The sequence below is a fragment of the Mustela lutreola genome, chromosome 12 (genome assembly GCF_030435805.1).
Source record: "Mustela lutreola isolate mMusLut2 chromosome 12, mMusLut2.pri, whole genome shotgun sequence".
Classification (NCBI taxonomy): Eukaryota; Metazoa; Chordata; class Mammalia; order Carnivora; family Mustelidae; genus Mustela; species Mustela lutreola.
Genome location: NC_081301.1, coordinates 97,648,396 through 97,666,339, shown reverse-complemented (window position 1 = coordinate 97,666,339; position 17,944 = coordinate 97,648,396). Strand labels below are relative to the sequence as shown.

Sequence of the window (17,944 nt, the reverse complement as noted above, 5' to 3'; positions counted from 1 at the left end):
AGGCAGAGGCTTAACCCACTGAGCCACCCAGGGACTCCAGAAAATATTTTTAAAAATAAAATCTTTTAAACAAATAAAAAGAAAATGGCGCCAACAGACTCAATAAAGGATTGTCAAACCTTCAATCTGTAAAAAAAAAAAAAAAAAAAAAGAACAAAAACAATATCGAATCCATAAAGCACAATAAAGTGAAATGCAATAAAACAGATGTGGTAAGCCTTACCAAATAAGAATACCAGCCTTTCTTTACACTGTACTTCCATAAAATACTGTAAGTGTGACAGAAATTATATGAAAATCTTAAGAATCTGAAATGTTCTGGCATATGCTTTAAGTCGTAATTCCAGCTACTGTCTTACAATACTGCGTAATACAAAAATAACCAAACCCTCCTGCCAAATACATTATACTAATGTCTCATCTGACCTTTAACCATCACCAAATTTTTTTTTAAAGATTTTATTTATTTATTTGACACAGAGAAATCACAAGTAGACAAAGAGGCAGGCAGAGAGAGAGAGGCAAGCAGGCTTCCTGCTGAGCAGAGAGCCCAATGCAGGACTTGATCCCAGGATCCCGAGATCACGACCTGAGCCGAAGGCAGTGGCTTATCCCACTGAGTCACCCAGGCGCCCAAACATCACCAAATTTTAAGTCTTTTGTCACAATTATCGTTTTACTCTGATGCCTTTACAAAACTATGCCTGCAAAAATGCTTCATCTTCAAGGACATTCCCGGAGAAGTCCCGGAGACAAGTACTCTAGAATAAAGATCTCTGAAACTCTTAAAATTGTAAAACTGAAGTGGGGTAAGAATTTCCAAAACTCTGATGCAGAAACTGGTGAATTCATAAAACTGCTAACAAAAGACAAAGAATTAATTACAGAAGACTGAATAAGCTGATAAAGATGATCATGATTTTTATGACTTCATTTAAAACATTGCTGGCTGTTTAATGCTTCGTTTTCCTGATTTAAAGGACCCCTTTTTCTCCTCTCCTTTAAGCTATCTATGACTAACAGCATTTTAGTAACATTTTTCTAACAAAGTTGTCAATGTATATACTTTTGCATAAGTTCAATAAGAATGTATTCTTCCGGGTTGCACAGGTGGCTCAGTGGGTTAAGCATCTGCCTGCAGCTCAGGTCAGGATCTCAGGGTCCTGGGATCCAGTGCTGTATCAGGCTCCCTGCTGGACCAGGGACACTGCTTCTCCCTCTCCTCTTCCCCCAGCTCGTGCACTCTCTTCTCTCTCAAATAAAATCTTTAAAAAAAAGAAAAGAAAAACGGTTCTCCCTATAACAGAAAACAATTAGACAAGTCCTTGGCTAGGCTTTTTAGCCTAAAGAGACTTTTTTTTTTTTTTAAGATTTTATTTATTTATTTGACAGGCAGAGATCACAAGTAGGCAGAGAGGCAGGCAGAGGGAGAGAGGGAAGCAGGCTCCCTGCTGAGCAGAGAGCCCGAGGCGGGACTCGATCCCAGGACCCTGAGATCATGACCTGAGCCAAAGGCAGAGGCCTTAACCCACTGAGCCACCCAGGAGCCCATAATATAAGCTTCTTTATAAGAATATACCCCTAACCCTCATTCCATGTTCTGATTTCAGTGCTCCTGGTTTGCAAACATATGTCTGGAGGGTGCACAACAAACTTTTACTAATTATTACTTCCATTATTCATTGATTTTACTCTGGCTATTTTGAATCTTTCACAATATCAAAGAACACGGTTTTCCAGAAGTAAAAAAAAAAAAAGGCACAATAAATTTAATGGATGACATTAACAGTAGGCTGACCTTGTTAAAAATTAGTGAACAAAGAGAAATTAGAAGAAAATACTCAGAACAAAGCATGAAGAGGGTAAGAAACTGGGAAGTCTAATATGCTTTAAATGGACTCTGAAAAGGAGGTATTAGGCAAGTGCCTACAAACTTTTTTTGTAGTGCCTACACTATAAAAGATGGTGCCTACAAACTTTTCAAAAGACTGAAAAGAACTTCAGTACAGACTTTATTACACCTGCAAGAACAAAATATACATAAAAATATATACCTAGACACATCATAGTAAAACTGCTGAAAGCCAAAGACATACACACACAAAAAAAGAAAGACCATAAAAGGCGGAGAAATCAGAGGGGGAGATGAACCATGAGAGACTATGGACCCCGGGAATCAAACTGAAGGCTTCAGAGGGAGGGGGTGGGGGATGGGCTAACAGGGTGATGGCTATTAAGGAGGGCACGTGTTGTGAGGGGTACTGGGTGTTATACACAACTAACAAATCACTAAACACTACATCAAAACTAATCATATACTAAGTGGCTAACTGAATAATAAAAAATAAAAATTAAATTTAAAAAAAAGAAAACCCAGGCGCCTGAGTGGCTCAGTCAGTTAAATATCTGCATTCAGTTCAGGTCATGATCCCAGGATCTGGAGTTTGAGCCCCACATCAGGCTCCTTGCTTAGCTGGGAGCCTGCTTCTCTCCCTCTCTCTCTGCCTGCTCCCCCTGCATGTGCTCTTGCTCTCCATCAAATACAAAAATAACATCTTTAAAAAAAAAAAAAAATAGACAGGAGTGACAGCTTCCTTCTCATAAAGAGAACAGAAACCCAACATGTAATTCAGGAACTTCTTTGCACACCTTAGAAGAAAACCAACAAGTTAGACAATTCAATACACATCAAAATTATGCCTTGGGAAAAAAATCAATTTGTGAAATTTTTAGCTAACATAAAGAATTCACTTTTAGCAGTCGTAACAATGGATGAGAAAAATAAAACAGTGTTCTCCAGGGAGGACAATGTTCAAAGATGGAGGACTAGAATTATAGCAATGAATGAAAAACAATGAAAAGGATAAATCTAAATGGTTATGGATTATACAAATTAATAATGTCTTAAGATAAAACAGATACAGAATTAAAGGCATCCAACAGTGGCATATAAGTAAAAATGAGATAAATGGAGTTTAAGGAAGAGAGGGAAATAACAAAATACTACATTTTGAGAAATCAAAGACAGCAGATGTTTTAAAAAACTTCCAGGTTAGGGCGCCTGGGTGGCTCAGTGGGTTAAGCCGCTGCCTTCGGCTCAGGTCATGATCTCAGGGTCCTGGGATAGAGTCCTGCATTGGGCTCTCTGCTCAGCAGGGAGTCTGCTTTCTCCTCTCTCTCTGCCTACTTGTGATCTCTCTCGGTCAAATAAATAAATAAAATCTTTTTAAAAAATAAAAACCTTCCAGGTTAACAAAAAAAAAAAAGAGAGAACCCAAAGAAAAACAAAAAAGGAGAGAAAAAAGTACATTAAGCAAGTATAATAAAGAGAAAATACTTAAGATAAAATTTAAACCCAACTATGTCATTGATTTGGTTAAGTGTCAACAGACCAAAGGTTCCAAATGTAAGAAATATTGTCAGGCTAGATTGTTTAAATTCCAACTATACATTATTGACAACAGACTCATTCAAAATACAAGTACACAGAAAGTATGAAAATAAAGGGCAAAAAAAGGCATACATTACACATATTAACCAGAGAAAAGATAGTGCAACTACACTAATATTCAGCTAAATAAACTCTATCCTAACAATATTTTTGCCTTAAAAAGGGACACTTAATAGTGTTTTAAAAACTCAAGTGATGGGTGCCTGGGTGGCTCAGTTGGTTAAGCAACTGCCTTCGGCTCGGGTCATGACCTGGAGTCCTGGGATTGAGTCCCACATCAGGCTTCCTGCTCCGCAGGGAGTCTGCTTCTCCTGCTGACCTCTCTCATTCTCTCTCTCTCTCTCTCTCTCAAATAAATAAATAAAATCTTTAAAAAAAAAAAAAAACCTCGGGGTGCCTGGGTGGCTCAGTGGTTTGGGCTGCTGCCTTCGGCTCGGGTCATGATCTCAGGGTCCTGGAATCGAGCCCCGCATCGGGCTCTCTGCTCCGCAGGAAGCCTGCTTCCCTCTCTCTCTCTCTCTCTGCCTGCCTCTCTGCCTACTTGTGATCTCTGTCTGTCAAATAAATAAATAAAATCTTTTTAAAAAAATTAAAAAATAAAAAAATAAACCTCAACTGATGAGGAAGACCTACAATTCTAAATATGTATGCACCTAACAATATATCCTCAAAATACATAAAGCAAAAACTACCACACTAAGGAGGAACAGATAAATGCAAGATCGCAATATTAATACATTTCTGTTGCTAAGCCATACAACCAGTAGACTAAAAGGAAAAGCTAGTGAGTATGTTAAATTCAACATGACTAACCAAGTTGAACTAACATATAGGCACTGCATCCAACAAACTGAGAAGCACATTCTTTCCTAGCACACACTGGGTATTTACAACAATTGATCACATGCTGGGCTATAAAGCAAGCTTCAAAAATTTCATAAGCTTTTAAATGGTGTTCTGACCACAATAGAATTAAGATACAAAGAGAAGCGCCTGCGTGGCTCAGTGGGTTTGCGTGGCTCAGTGGGTTAACTGTCTGCCTTCAGCTCATGTCATGATCCCAGAGTCCCAGGATCGAGCCTCACATCAGGCTCCCTGCTCAGCAGGGCATCTGTTTCTCCCTCTCCCCTTCACCACGCTCACATGCTCTACGCCCCATAAATAAATTAAATCTTTATATATATATGCAGAACAGAAAGGATTCTAAGAACAGTGAGACCACTGTGTATGACAACTATAACCGTGGATACATACCACATATTTATCAAAACTCATAGAATATACACCATCAACAGTAAATACTAACATAAAACTACGGACTTAGAATGGTGATGATGTGTCAACAAAGGTTCAGTGATTGTAACAAATGTACAATCTGGTGCAGGATGTTGACAGTGGGGGAGGCTGGGCAGGCCTACGTGGTCAGGGAATAGGGAGATACAGGCGAACTCTATTTTCTGCTCAATTTTGCTGTGAAAACTGCTCTTAAAATGGGCACCTGGGTGGCTCAGTGGGTTAAGCCTCTGCCTTCGGCTCAGGTCATGATCTCAGGGTCCAGGGATGGAGCCCCGCGTCAGGCTCTCTGCTCAGCGGGGAGCCTGCTCCCTACCCCCCCCACCCCACCCCCCGCCTATTTGTGATCTCGGTCTGTCAAATAAATAAAGTCTTTTAAAAAAAATAAAGTCTTAAAAAAAAGATTTATCTGTCAGGTTATGTTAAGTATCCTTTGGTTAAATTAAGAAAACTTAACCCAAAAGAATTCCGACCCCCCACCCCCCACCCTCCTCTTCTCTCCGCCGCACCCCTCCTGTACCGGCCTCTGGTTTCTGCTCACTGTGGACACACAACGACCAGCACTACAGGAAGCTGCATCTGGAAACATCACTGGCAGGAGGAAGGGGATGTGGCACGTCTCACCACTGCTCTTCAAGTTGATTCCAAGAGTCTCTTCTGCTCACATTTCACGGACCAAGATAAATACATGGCCCATCTAACTGAGGAAGCAGGAACCAGATACAACCACACAACCACTAACGACTACAATTACGAAGACCAACAATACCAAATATTGGCGAGGATGTAGAGCCACCAGGATACATTCATTCACTGTGTAAGAATAGAAACTGGTCTATCTGGGGCGCCTGGGTGGCTCAGTTGGTTGGGCGACTGCCTTCGGCTCAGGTCATGATCCTGGAGTCCAGGGATCGAGTCCCACATCGGACTCCCTGCTCGGCGGGGAGTCTGTTCCCCCGCTGACCTCGCTCCTCTCATGCTCGCTCGCATTCTCTCTCTCAAATAAATAAATAAAATCATTAAAAAAAATTTTTTTAATAAAAATTAAAAAAAAAAGAAACTGATACATCCCCTTTGGAAAAGTCTGGCATTATCTACTAATACTGAACATAGACCTACTCCATGACTCAGCAATTCTACTCCTAAGTGTACCGAACACAAAAGTATGCAAGAAACGCATACCCAAAAGTTCACAGCAAGTCCACTCAGGTGAGCCCTGTGACAGCCATGAAAATGAGCCTCTTGATCTCCTACCATGGGGAGCTGCTCCACTCTGAACCCACCAACACGCTCCACACCAGCACCCCACTTCCCACAGGCTGCTTCTAGCCAATGACCAGCCACAAGCAGAATACTAAAGCAGGCTTACTCTTGAAGGACAAGGGACCCTTATGACTCCCAACTCTGGCTGAAGACTCCTCACTGGCCTTGCTTAACTTTCTTAGACCTGCACTGCGGTCCTCAGACTGCCTCCCAAACACTCTTCATCCCTCCTCCTCCACACGCAGCAGACCCCCAAGGTGACGGCAACACCCACACATGGATTCCCGCCGCTACATCCAAATCTGATCCCAACTTGGGACACCTGCGTGGCTCAATCAGTTCAGCATTTGCCATCAGTTCAGGACATGATCCCTGGGTTCTGGAGTCAAGCCATGACCAGGGTGCTCAGTGGGGAGTCTGCTTCTGCCTCTCCCTCTGTCCCTTCCCCCTCTGCTTGTGCTCTAGCTCTCCCTCCCTCAAATAAGATCTTTTAAATAAACAAATAAATAAATAAGCAAACAAACAAACCTGAACTAACAATCTTTTTTTTTTTTAAAGATTTTATTTATTTATTTGACAGAGAGAAATCACAAGTAGATGGAGAGGCAGGCAGAGAGAGAGAGGAGGAAGCAGGCTCCCTGCTGAGCAGAGAGCCCGACGCGGGCCTCGATCCCAGGACCCTGAGATCATGACCTGAGCCGAAGGCAGCGGCCCAACCCACTGAGCCACCCAGGTGCCCCTGAACTAACAATCTTAAGCTGGAAACATTCCAATGTTTATTGAGAATGAAGCCCCATGAATAGTACAACACATGCATGAAACTGCAACTCTAGTGACCACATACATGAAATTCCTGACTAGTCCCAGTTAGCGTGTCACACGCGGTGAATGTACCACTACTTCTATGCATCACACACACACACACACACACTGGAAAGAAAAAGCAAGACTGTGAAGTCAACAGTTCTCAAAGGGAAGGTAAATCTGCTACTGTAACTCAGAGTATGCCATTTAGAGCCAAATTGTTACTGTGTTAGCCAGAACCCTCCTCTTGCCTTCCCCCACCGGCCCACCCCCAGAATTAACCAATTATAAGATTGCTGTGAATCGAACAAACTATTATGCAAATACTTAAAAGCACAGACACAAAGACATACACACATCTTAAAACACACATATAGGGACGCCTGGGTGGCTCAGTTGGTTAAGCAGCTGCCTTCGGCTCAGGTCATGATCCCAGCGTCCTGGGATCGAGTCCCATATCGGGCTCCTTGCTCCGCAGGGAGCCTGCTTCTCCGTCTAACTCTGCCTTCCACTCTGTCTGCCTGTGCTCGCTCTCGCTCGCTCTCTCTGACAAATAAATAAAATCTTTAAAAAATAAAAAATAAAAAAAATAAAACACACATATACAAGCAATGCAAACACAGTTCTGTAACTTCCTTCTTACTAGGTAAAATTTTCCTCTTATTTGTAATAGTAACAGGACAGTCTAGTGTATGGATATAAAATTCACTTATTTTGCCCTAACCCCAACATTGGACAGGTGTTTCAAATTAGTCATATCACAATTACAATCATGAAATATCTTACACATACAGATTTGCGTCCTCACAGCAAATGCACCTGTACAACTAATTCCTATCAGTGGAACAGCAAAGCACAACAGTATAGACATTTAGAAACATCTAAATATAGGGGCGCTTGAGTGGCTCAGTCAATTAAGCATTGATCTCTTGGTTTCTGCTCAGATCATAATCTCAGGATCCTGGGATCAACCCCTGTATCAAGCTCTGTACTCAGCAGGCAGTCTGCTTGAAATTTTCTCCCTCTGCCCCTCCCCCACTCTCTCTAAAATAAAATCTTTTTTTTTTTTAAAGTGTCAACAAGGTTCTATCAAATTACAGTCCCACCAATGACATAATTTATTGAAAAACTGTGTATACCTTAGGTTAATCCTATCGTATTAGACTAATACCTTAGAAATTATGAAAGTGGGACACTTGGGTGGCTCAGTCAGTTAAACATCTGCCTTCAGCTCAGGTCATGATCTCAGGGTTCTGGCATCGAGTCCCACATGGGGCTCCTTGCTCACCAGGGAGCCTGCTTCCCCCTAGGCCTGATCTGCCTGCTGCTCCCCCTGCTTGTGCTCTCTGTGACAAATAAGCAAATAATCTTTTAAAAATTATGAAAAGTAATTATAAGTGGAAGCACATAGTATCACTTCTGTCTTTTACTGAGTCAATTTAAAAAAAACTTCTTAAGATTAAATACCAGAATAAGCCAAAGAAATTACTGGTAGGTGCAACCCAAACATTAATTCTAAATTAAACCAAAACCATTCCAGGGCACAGGGGTGGCTCAGTCGATTGAGCTTCCAACTCTTGATTTCAACTCAGGTCATGGTCTCAGAGTCACAGGATGGAGCCCCATAACCAGAGGGAGGGGGGTCTGCTGGAAATTCTCTCTCCCTCTCCTCCAGCTTGCTCACTTGCTCTGTCTATAAAAATAAACAGATCTTTAAAAAAATAATAAATATGGGACATCTGGGTGGTTAGACATCTGCCTTCAGCTCAGGTCATGATCCTGCTCAGCAGGGAAGTCTGCTTCTCCCTCTGCCCCTCACCCTACTCACACGCTCTCTCAAATAAAATAAAGTAAAATAAAAATACATAAAATACAATAAAACAAGGCCATTCCACAGACATGCCACTCCAGGATCCAACTATCACCACCACATTTATGAATCTTGCAGTTCCCACTGAGAAAAGTGACCGGAGCTCTGTAGGGTACTGGGGCTCCCCTTGCAAACCGCAGTATAAGGCATCTAAATCCTCCCAGGGTGGGTGTGCAGTAGATCTTTCACAACAAGGCTGCTCCCACACACCAATCTCCCTGAGCCTTTTTTTTTTTTTTTTTTTTTTTAAGATTTTATTTATTTATTTGAGAGAGAAACAGTGAGAGAGAGAACATGAGTGAGGAGAAGGTCAGGGGGAGAAGCAGACTCCCCATGGAGCTGGGAGCCCGATGTGGGACTCGATCCCGGGACTCCAGGATCATGACCTGAGCCGAAGGCAGTCGTCCAACCAACTGAGCCACCCAGGTGCCCCTCCCTGAGCCTTTAGATGCCTTCTTCCTCCTGGTATAGCGACACCGTCCTGGCATTCCAGCTTGGCTCCGACAGACTGCCTTTTGATTTGTTTCAGGCAATCAACCAGCACTCTAATCCCTCGAGCTACAAAACTGATCCCAGAATGCCTGCTGATAAGCCCTTAGCAACAAATTCTGCCTAACCCACCTTGTCCCTTCCACCCTTAAGATCCATTCCCACAAATACTCCCCAGGTCCTACCTATATAAGGGCAAACCAGACAATCTTTTGGATCTCCTCCTGAGTCATACTCTATACCTCCCACTTTGGGGCCTGCTGGGTCGATCCTTGGGGGAGGGCAGGCAATTACAGGTTTGCCAGGCAAAGGGAGATGAAGTTCCCCACACAAGGGTTGGAAAAGCTGCTTCTACTGCCAAAAGTAGCACAGTAGAATTCAGTAGGTCTCCAGCTTAATCAGACTCTGACCCCACATTTCTTAATCCAATTTTTAGGATTCCACTTCTTATCAATGCTCTGGTTTAGGAATTTGGAATTCAATTTGCATTTTTTAGGGCCTTCACAGAAACTTTAAAGTCTCTTACATGGAACCTGAGATGGAATTTAAAAGCCTGAGATCATCATTTTGCTCCGCTATGTTTTAACTTGGCTAGACTGAACCACATTCCTCAGAACTTCCTTTCCTGTTTCTGGTTTGGGCCCCAAGAGAGCTGCTGATACAGTGGGCGGAGGGTGCAGCACACACCACAGCACATCTGGAGCCTTCTTCCACCCGCCTGCTGGTTCCCCTCACTGAGACCAGATAGGGCTGGCCTGGCAAGGCTGCTATGGTGGCTCATCTTTTACCCAGGTTCCCTGAGAGTCCCACCTCCTGGGCCATGTGTGCAGTCCAAGACCAAAGTCAGAGGCATCACAACAGACAAAACTTCCATCTTGTCTCATCTAGCAGACCAGACAGAACTACACAACATCTTTCCTTAGACAACTGCCCAGGAGGTTTGAGCACTCAACAACCACGGCACTGAGCTGAGAACTAGAAAAGTAATTAGAGGCAAAACCAGGAATAGTCTCTGCTTTCATAAAGCTCAACTTCCTAGAGAAAATAAAAACTCACTAAGTTACATTAATTTACACTGTAATTTTGTAAGTAGCAATAAGGACAGCACTGTCTCTAACAAGCGAGCCTGACTACAGGATAGTCAGGAACACAACTCCAGAACTTCAGAAAACTGATGGCTGTTGTAACGTGTGATGGACACACAGAGTTCTTTAGACTTTTTTGCCTTTCTCATGAAAATCTGCAAGCTCACGCAAGAAGAATCTCATGAAAAAGGTGGTGCTTGATACAAACTCTAAAAAACGACAAGGAAGAACTACAACAGGACCAAAAAAAAAAAAAAAAAATTCCAGGCAAAGGAAAAAGAACCAGTGCCTTCTGTGGAGAAGATGCCAGGCACAGAAGACTGACGCGCACAGCTGGAGCACGGAAAGCCAGGGGAGATGTGCCGTCAGACGCCGCTGAGGTGCCGAAGAATAAACATCAGGTGCACCCCTGAGATCATGGCACCAAGTTCAGTACTTAAAGCCATTGAGAGCTTTAAGTAAAAGGGTGACATAATCAGATCCAACTTTTTAAACTCTAATTTTTTGACACTAAACAAATTTCAAACACATCTATCTTTTACCCAACAATCTCACTATCTTAAAGCTAAATGTGCACAAATACAAAAACATATCCATAAGGTTATTCCCTGCAGCAACATTTATAAAAGCAACAGAATATCAACAATCCACGTTCATCATTCGGGAAACTACAAGCACAAAAAAATGGAAAAGAGCTTATACAAAGCAATCTCCACAATATATTAATTAAAAATAAAGAACAGCGTTGAGCTCTACCGTCTGTTTAAAAACGAAAAGGAAATAAAAATAGGAGTCCGGGATTCTATTTGCAAAAATTAAACACTGGGCGAATAAACCAGAAATAGAAAGGGGGCACGAGGGGCGCCTGGGTGGCTCAGTGGGTTAAGCCACTGCCTTCGGCTCAGGTCATGATCTCAGGGTCCTGGGATCGAGTACCACATTGGGCTCTCTGCTCAGCAGGGAGCCTGCTTCCCTGTCTCTCTCTCTCTACCTGCCTCTCCATCTACTTGTGATCTCTGTCAAATAAATAAATAAAATCTTAAAAAAAAAAAAGAAAAAGAAAGGGGGCACGACGGGAACGGTGCAGGGACAGCAGTGGGAGAACTAGGAGCACACCCTTCTACCACAGCTTTGCCTTTGAACTACACATACATTTTACATACTAACATTTTTAAAAGTACATTAAACAAAAATTAATGAAACACTTAAAACCTAAAGATTTTGGGACGCCTGGATGGCTCAGTGGGTTAAAGAGTCTGCCTTCGGCTCAGGTCATGATCCAAGGGTGCTGGGATTGAGCCCCGCATCGGGCTCTCTGCTCAGCAGGGAGCCTGCTTCCTCCTCTCTCTGCCTGCCTCTCTGCCTGCTTGTGATCTCTGTGTCAAATAAACAAATAAAATCTTTTTTAAAATAAATAAAGATTTCATACAAATAAGCCAAACTAGCAATTAAACTGGTAACATAATCAGAAAAAAAGTATTTTTAAGTCATTTTATAATTCAGAACATCAACTGTGCATCCATACGTGGACGCAGTTTAAGAACTTTTAAGAACAGAAGAACTGTAATGAAATACAAACAACACTTTGTTATTGGTGTTTTCAAACATCATTTATATACAGCAGAACAATGAAAGCAAAGTTGCAAAGAATGCAAATCTTCGACGTTACAGAAAAAATGATAAAGTAAAAACCCTGCAATGGGGGCGCCTGGGTGGCTCAGTGGGTTAAAGCCTCTGCCTTCGGCTCAGGTCGTGATCCCAGGGTCCTGGGATCGAGCCCTACATCGGGCTCTCTGCTCCGCAGGGACCTGCTTCCTCCTCTCTCTCTGCCTGCCTCTCTGCCTACCTGTGATCTCTGTCTGTTAAATAAATAAAATCTTTAAAAAGAAAAAAAAAAAAAAACCCTGCAATGTTAAATGTTACATTTAAACGGAAAATATCAATATAAAATCAAATTTTATGTATTTCCCAACCTGTCCAATGAGAGTAGAGACATCCCAGTAGCAATACAGACCCACTGCACCAGATTTTGGTATCTAAGTTCCAACCCCAATAGAAGGAGCAGAAAGAACTAGCTGATCAGGAAAGCACAAAGTCTTAGACATCTAGTATCAGAAAGCAACAAACGGTTCAAAGATGAATGGGGTGGCATCCAAGGACAGAGATTCGGCTTAACCCACTGAGCCACCCAGGTGCCCCCAGAGATTCGGCTTAAAGGAACTGCACCACGCCCAAGTGAGGAAAATGAGGACTACTTGATTAAAACACACTGAATACACAAAAATCCATGGGTCCACAGTGGTTTCAAAAGAGAAAAAAGCAAAAAGATACTAACAACAACCCAACCCTGTACACAAGAAAAAGGATATTCTGATCACTTGTCAGGACCTATTAATATCAAGTAAGATTAATTAATATTATTATATTAAGCAATTAATTAATATTTAATTAATATTGATATATAACTAGCTAATTAAGATTAAGATATATAACTAGCTAATATATAAACATACATTCACATATAAATCTATAAACATAGATTCATGTATCTAGGACTACAGAGCTCATTTAAACACAAACAGGTCCAAAAATTACACCTACGCTATAAGGATGTAACTATAAACAAACTGAACTTATTATAAACAAATATAATCTAAGTTAAAAAAAAAAAAGTTGTTCCACCTTGTTTATTTTTATTTAAGTCATTTCTAAATCCAATATGGGGCTTGAACTCATGACCCTAAGGATCAAGAGTCACATGTTCTAAGGAGTAGCACAGGGGACATTGGGAGATGGAGAGGAGAAGTGAGTTGGGGGAAATCAGAGGGGGAGACGAACCATGAGAGACTGTGGACTCTGAGAAACAAACTGAGGATTTTGGAAGGGAGGGGGTAGGGGGCTAGGTGAGCCTGGTGGTGGGTACTGTGGAGGGCACGTATTGCATGGAGCACTGGGTGTGCTGCATAAATGAATTTTGGAACACACACACACAGACACACAAAATTTAAATTAAATTAAATGTTTAAAAATAATAAATTAATAAATAAATAAAGAGTCACATGCTCTTCCAACTGAGCCAGCCAGAGTCCCTGCCTTTTTTTTAAAAAAAAGAGGATACTACAGTCTAAAAATATCTACAATGGTATAAAAAATGCTTTACTAGTCTCTTTAATTACACTGTCAATACTGGCTAAAACATCATCCACGTTGAATGGACCCTTCTCCCTCCACCCCTTCTGCCCCCAAAACTCAACACATTTAACATTCTAGTGACTCCAGACCAATTTCCCTCATCCCAAATGACTTCATCCACCACCTCCCACAGGCTGGACTAGAGATCCTGCGCCAGTACATTCCTCCAGGGCCACCTTTCATGCTGGTAATGCCTTCCAAAGGCTTTGCCCACACCAGCAGCCTTGACGGGGTATGCAGAATGATGTAAAAGCTGCTCCTGACTTCATGCCACAAACACCGGCCATGTGAACTACAGGTGATGTCAGCAGTGATAACGTCATCATCACCATCATCGGTGCCCAAGGTGCACCCACTACAGAGCCCTAGAGGCTGACACTTGATGAAGTAGATGTTCTCGACCTGTTCAACAGACAAACACACTCACACAAGTAAATGCTAACACAGGTCAATCTTTGGTTGGGATTCAAATCCAGGATGGTCTCAAATACCCTCCACGTGCCTCTGCTGCTGCTGTCCCTCCACTTGGACTTCTTTGCTCTCCTGCTCTACACTCTTGACCCTGCTGGAGCACTGCCTTCTCTTCCAGATGCCCTCAGCATCAAACTCCCTCATGGTGTACATGCCGATCTTCTCTACCAGACGGTAGGTCTACAAAGGCACATCTTTATGTATTATGCCCACACATGATGCATTTTAGTAAGAACTTATGGCAATTTTAAGGCCATAACCACCCAACAAAGAATTAAAATTACATTGAATACTGGCGCATAACTAAGTAAACCGTTCACCTCAACATTAACGACACCATGCTAGTAACTACAGCAAAGTTCAAAAGCAGGAAGGGAAGGAAATCAACAATGACTGGCAGTGGTGACTGCATTTCAGGACTGCCCTGAGAACCCTACAAATCCACTTAATTCTTGCAACAGCCTTGTGGGGCGCGTCTCCTCCCAGTTCACAGCTAAGAAATGGCAAGTTCACGAGGTAGGCGGGATCATCTGTGTGGCTTCAGACCAGTCACCTGTGGGGCTGGATTTCCACCCAGACTCTCCAGAGCTGAAGGCCATGGTATCTCCAAGGCCAACTCCAGAGTCTACAGCCTTTTCACAACACCATGTCTGCCAAATCGAACAAAATACTTGGGCAAAATAATTGATTCCCTCCTCCAAGTTCTTCTCATTCAAGGAACAGCAAAGAAAACATTTAATTAAGGCATCAGTAAATATAAGTAAGTATTTATGTAGATATGTATTGACTGCTCTTTCTCAGCAATAAAGACTCTGCTAACTAAACTAAAAGATATACTCAACAGCATTGTTTTTAATCTATAAATAACCCATATGATTAATCCTTCAGATATAGTATCTTTGCCACATATTTTTAATGTACCAGGAAAAAATGCTAAAAATTAAGAAGTGCAGCAAGTCAAGCTATGAGTGTGTGCGCAATCAGGTGAAGCCGGGGGAAATGAAAACACTGTGATTAAATCTCCGCACTTACAACGTCAAATTAATGATTCTCCTATCTTAAGACGAAGAGCCAGATCCGAGATACTGTCCACGAGATGCACACGCACTCACAAACCACACCAACCTGCCGGTCCCCAGTGAAGGTACAGGTATGTAAACTACCTAGGATGCACTCTGAGGAGAGCAACCACCAATGTTTCATTGTGACCTGGATTCCACGGGTGCTGAAGGAAGACAAAACAAAACGAGGTCTGCAGCCAACTATGGAAACAGCACTACAGTATTTGATGCTGTTAACTCTGACCCTAAGGGAGGACAGAAAGCAGCACGGTTTCCCAAACTGAGGTGACCAAGGAACCCTTTGTTCTTCCTGCAGCATCTCAGAACGCGCAGCACCGACACTACCTTAGAGGGCACTGGGCAGCTCAGATGGCTAGGCGTCTGCCTTCAGCTCACGGCTCGGTCTCGGGGTCCTGACCTGGAGCCCGAACACAGGCTCCTTGCTCAGCCGAAAACCTGTTTCCCTCTGCCCCTGCCTGCTGCTCCCCGGCTCGTGCTCTCTTTCCCGCCCCGTCACACCAAGGCGTACACACATAACACACCACCTTAAGCAACTAAGTAAATACCGTTACTGTATCCTGAACTGGGAACGGAAGGTACTGGCAGGGCAGTGCTAGCAAAATTCCTGGGACCCGCCGAAGTCTTTTTTAAAAATTTCTATGCTAAATATGAAGCATAAGAAGAAAGGCCTTTTCTTGCTTTACCCATTTCGCAGCATCTCGACATCACTTCGCTACTCAAGATGAAGATAAAATCCTTTTATTTCTACAAGAAGCTAATACCCACTTTCTGTAATTCTGACCCAAACTGTGCGACCTTCACTTGCTGTCATCAAGGCGAAGAATGAATGTTCTGCAAATGCCCGGCGGCCGTGACTTGGGGGTGCTGCCCACCCACCCAGGCTGAGGGAAGCCCCCCTCCCTGACCCCGTGTGAAATGCCGCCACCTCCGAAGGGCCTTCACGCACTCGGCCCGCCCTGGGAACACCCAAGGGCAGGCTTTCCTAACAAAAGCGGCGCAGAAGGCCGGGACTGCCCCCTCCATCGCCCTCCCAGACTGCAGAGCTCCTTCCAGAAAATTCCAACACAAGAAAGTTACAGGTGCTGGCATCTGGGCAGGCCTGCGGTCCGCGGTCCACGCACGTCGCTCGGCTGAGGCTGTCCTGCCGGCCTCCTGATGGACTCGCCAACACAGCCCCGACGGGCACGGGAACCCCGTCCGGACACGAACCCGCCGGCACACGCGCCAGGACCAGCCGCCGCACCGACGCGCGGGGCGCCCCCCTCCCGGCCCTTTCCACCGCGCGCCCCCAAACCAGGGCCGGGCAGGCGCGCCAGCCCAGCCCGGGCACTGCGCAAGCTTCCGCGCCCTGCGGCTCATCCCGGCGCCCGGGGCGCAGCGCGCTCAAGGTCACCGGGACGAGGGGGCGCGAGGGGGAGACCCCGGCCGGGGCGGGAGACCACCCGAGCCCGCAGGGAGGAGAGCAGGACGGCCCCGCGGCCCCGCCCCGCGCCTCCCCCGCCCCGCCCCGCCGGGGGTCCCGTCCCCCGCCCCGCCCGGCGGGTTATGCAACGCCGCCGCGCCCCGCCCCCGCCGCCCCCCGCCCGCCGGCGCCCGGGCCTGCGGAACAAAGCGCGCGGGGCCCGCGGCCGGGCGGGCCGGGCGGCCGCCATGTTGGCGGGGGCGGCGAACAAAGGCGCGCGGCCCGAGCCCGAGGCCCCCCGCCCCGCGGCCCGGCCGGCAGGGGGCGCTGTGCAGGCGCCGCCCGCGCCCGGACAATGCGCCGCGGCCCGCCCGCCACTCCCCGGGCGCCGCCGCCCGCAGCGCGCCCCGCCCGCGCCCCCTCCCTCCCGAGCGGCGCCCGCTCCCCGGCCACGCGCGGGTCTTACCTGCCGGCCGCCCGGGCCGCCGTCCGCAGCCTGCGGGCCCCGCCGTCCCGCGCCACACTCCCGCCCCGGCCTGACCGAGCCAGACGGCGCCGCCCCGCCCCCGCTCCGCTCCGCGGCCGCCGCCGCCCGCCCCCGGCCGCACGGCGCACGCGCACTGCGCCTGCCGACTGCGCCGGCCGCGCCGCCCGGCCCCGGCCTGACGGGCCGCATTGCGCAGGCGCCATAGCAGCGGGTGGGGCCTGGAGGCCGGGCGGGGTCTGGGGGGCAGCGGGGCTCGGCCGGGAGCCCGGACTGGATCCGGCGACGCTCACCTGGAAGCTGGGCGGGGCCTGGCGTGGCAGTGGGAGGAGTCCCGGGAGCCGGGCTGGGCGCTACTCACCCGGCGACGAGGCAGGTGGGGCGGGGCGGGGCGCGGCCGGGCCCCGGCGTCTGGGCGGGGCCTGGAGGGCGGCGGGCGGGGCCTGGAGCCGCGCACCTGGCGGCAGGGAGGGCGGGGCGAGAGGGAGCCGGACCGGGGTCTGCGGCGGGGCGGGGCTCGGTGGGCGGCAGAGGGGGCAATGGCGCCACTCACCTGGCGGCCGAGGGGATGGGGGGGACGGCGCGGGACGGGGCCTGGCGGCGGGGCCGGGCTTGGAGCTGCTCACCTGGCGGCGGGGCTGGCGGTGAACAGAGCAGGGCGGGCTTAGTGCCGCTCTCACCTGGCGGCGCGGAGGAAGGGAGCAGGGCTGGGCCCGCGGGGCGCTGGGGCCTGGCGCCGCTCACCTGGCGCCTGGGCGCGCGGGACCGAGCTGGGCCGACCTGGCGCCGCTCTGGCCAGGTGGCGGCGTGGGCGGCCGGGGCGGGGCGGAGGGGCGAGGCCGGGCGCGCGTCTCACCTGCCGGCGCCGGGGGCCGCGGGGCGGGGCGGGGCCCGGGGCGGCGGCGGGGCGGGGCCGGGCCCCAGGTGCGCTCCGGGAGGGGGCGATGTTCCGGGCGCGGAGCCCCGGGGTCGGGCGCCGCGGCCTGCGCCGGAAGTCACGCATCCTGGGAAGTTTCGTTTCCGCGTGGCGGGAGGGCTTCCGCGGGCGGCGCGGCCCT

At 47.0% G+C, this 17,944-nt stretch overlaps 1 protein-coding gene across 6 annotated transcripts in view; it reads right to left on the bottom strand.

Moving 5' to 3' along the window:
* SPIN1 (spindlin 1) overlaps positions 1-17,652 on the bottom strand; it is a 78,499-nt gene extending 60,847 nt beyond the window's left edge. For 2 of the 6 annotated variants that reach the window (XM_059142995.1, XM_059143001.1), the window contains exon 1: positions 16,869-16,986. The gene's annotated coding sequence lies outside the window, so the exon portion shown is untranslated. Of the gene's footprint in view, positions 1-16,868; positions 17,023-17,512 lie in introns of those variants that run through there. The other 4 variants (XM_059142996.1, XM_059143000.1, XM_059142997.1 and 1 more) reach the window with 4 other exon arrangements.
* Positions 17,653-17,944: the final 292 nt, after the last annotated feature.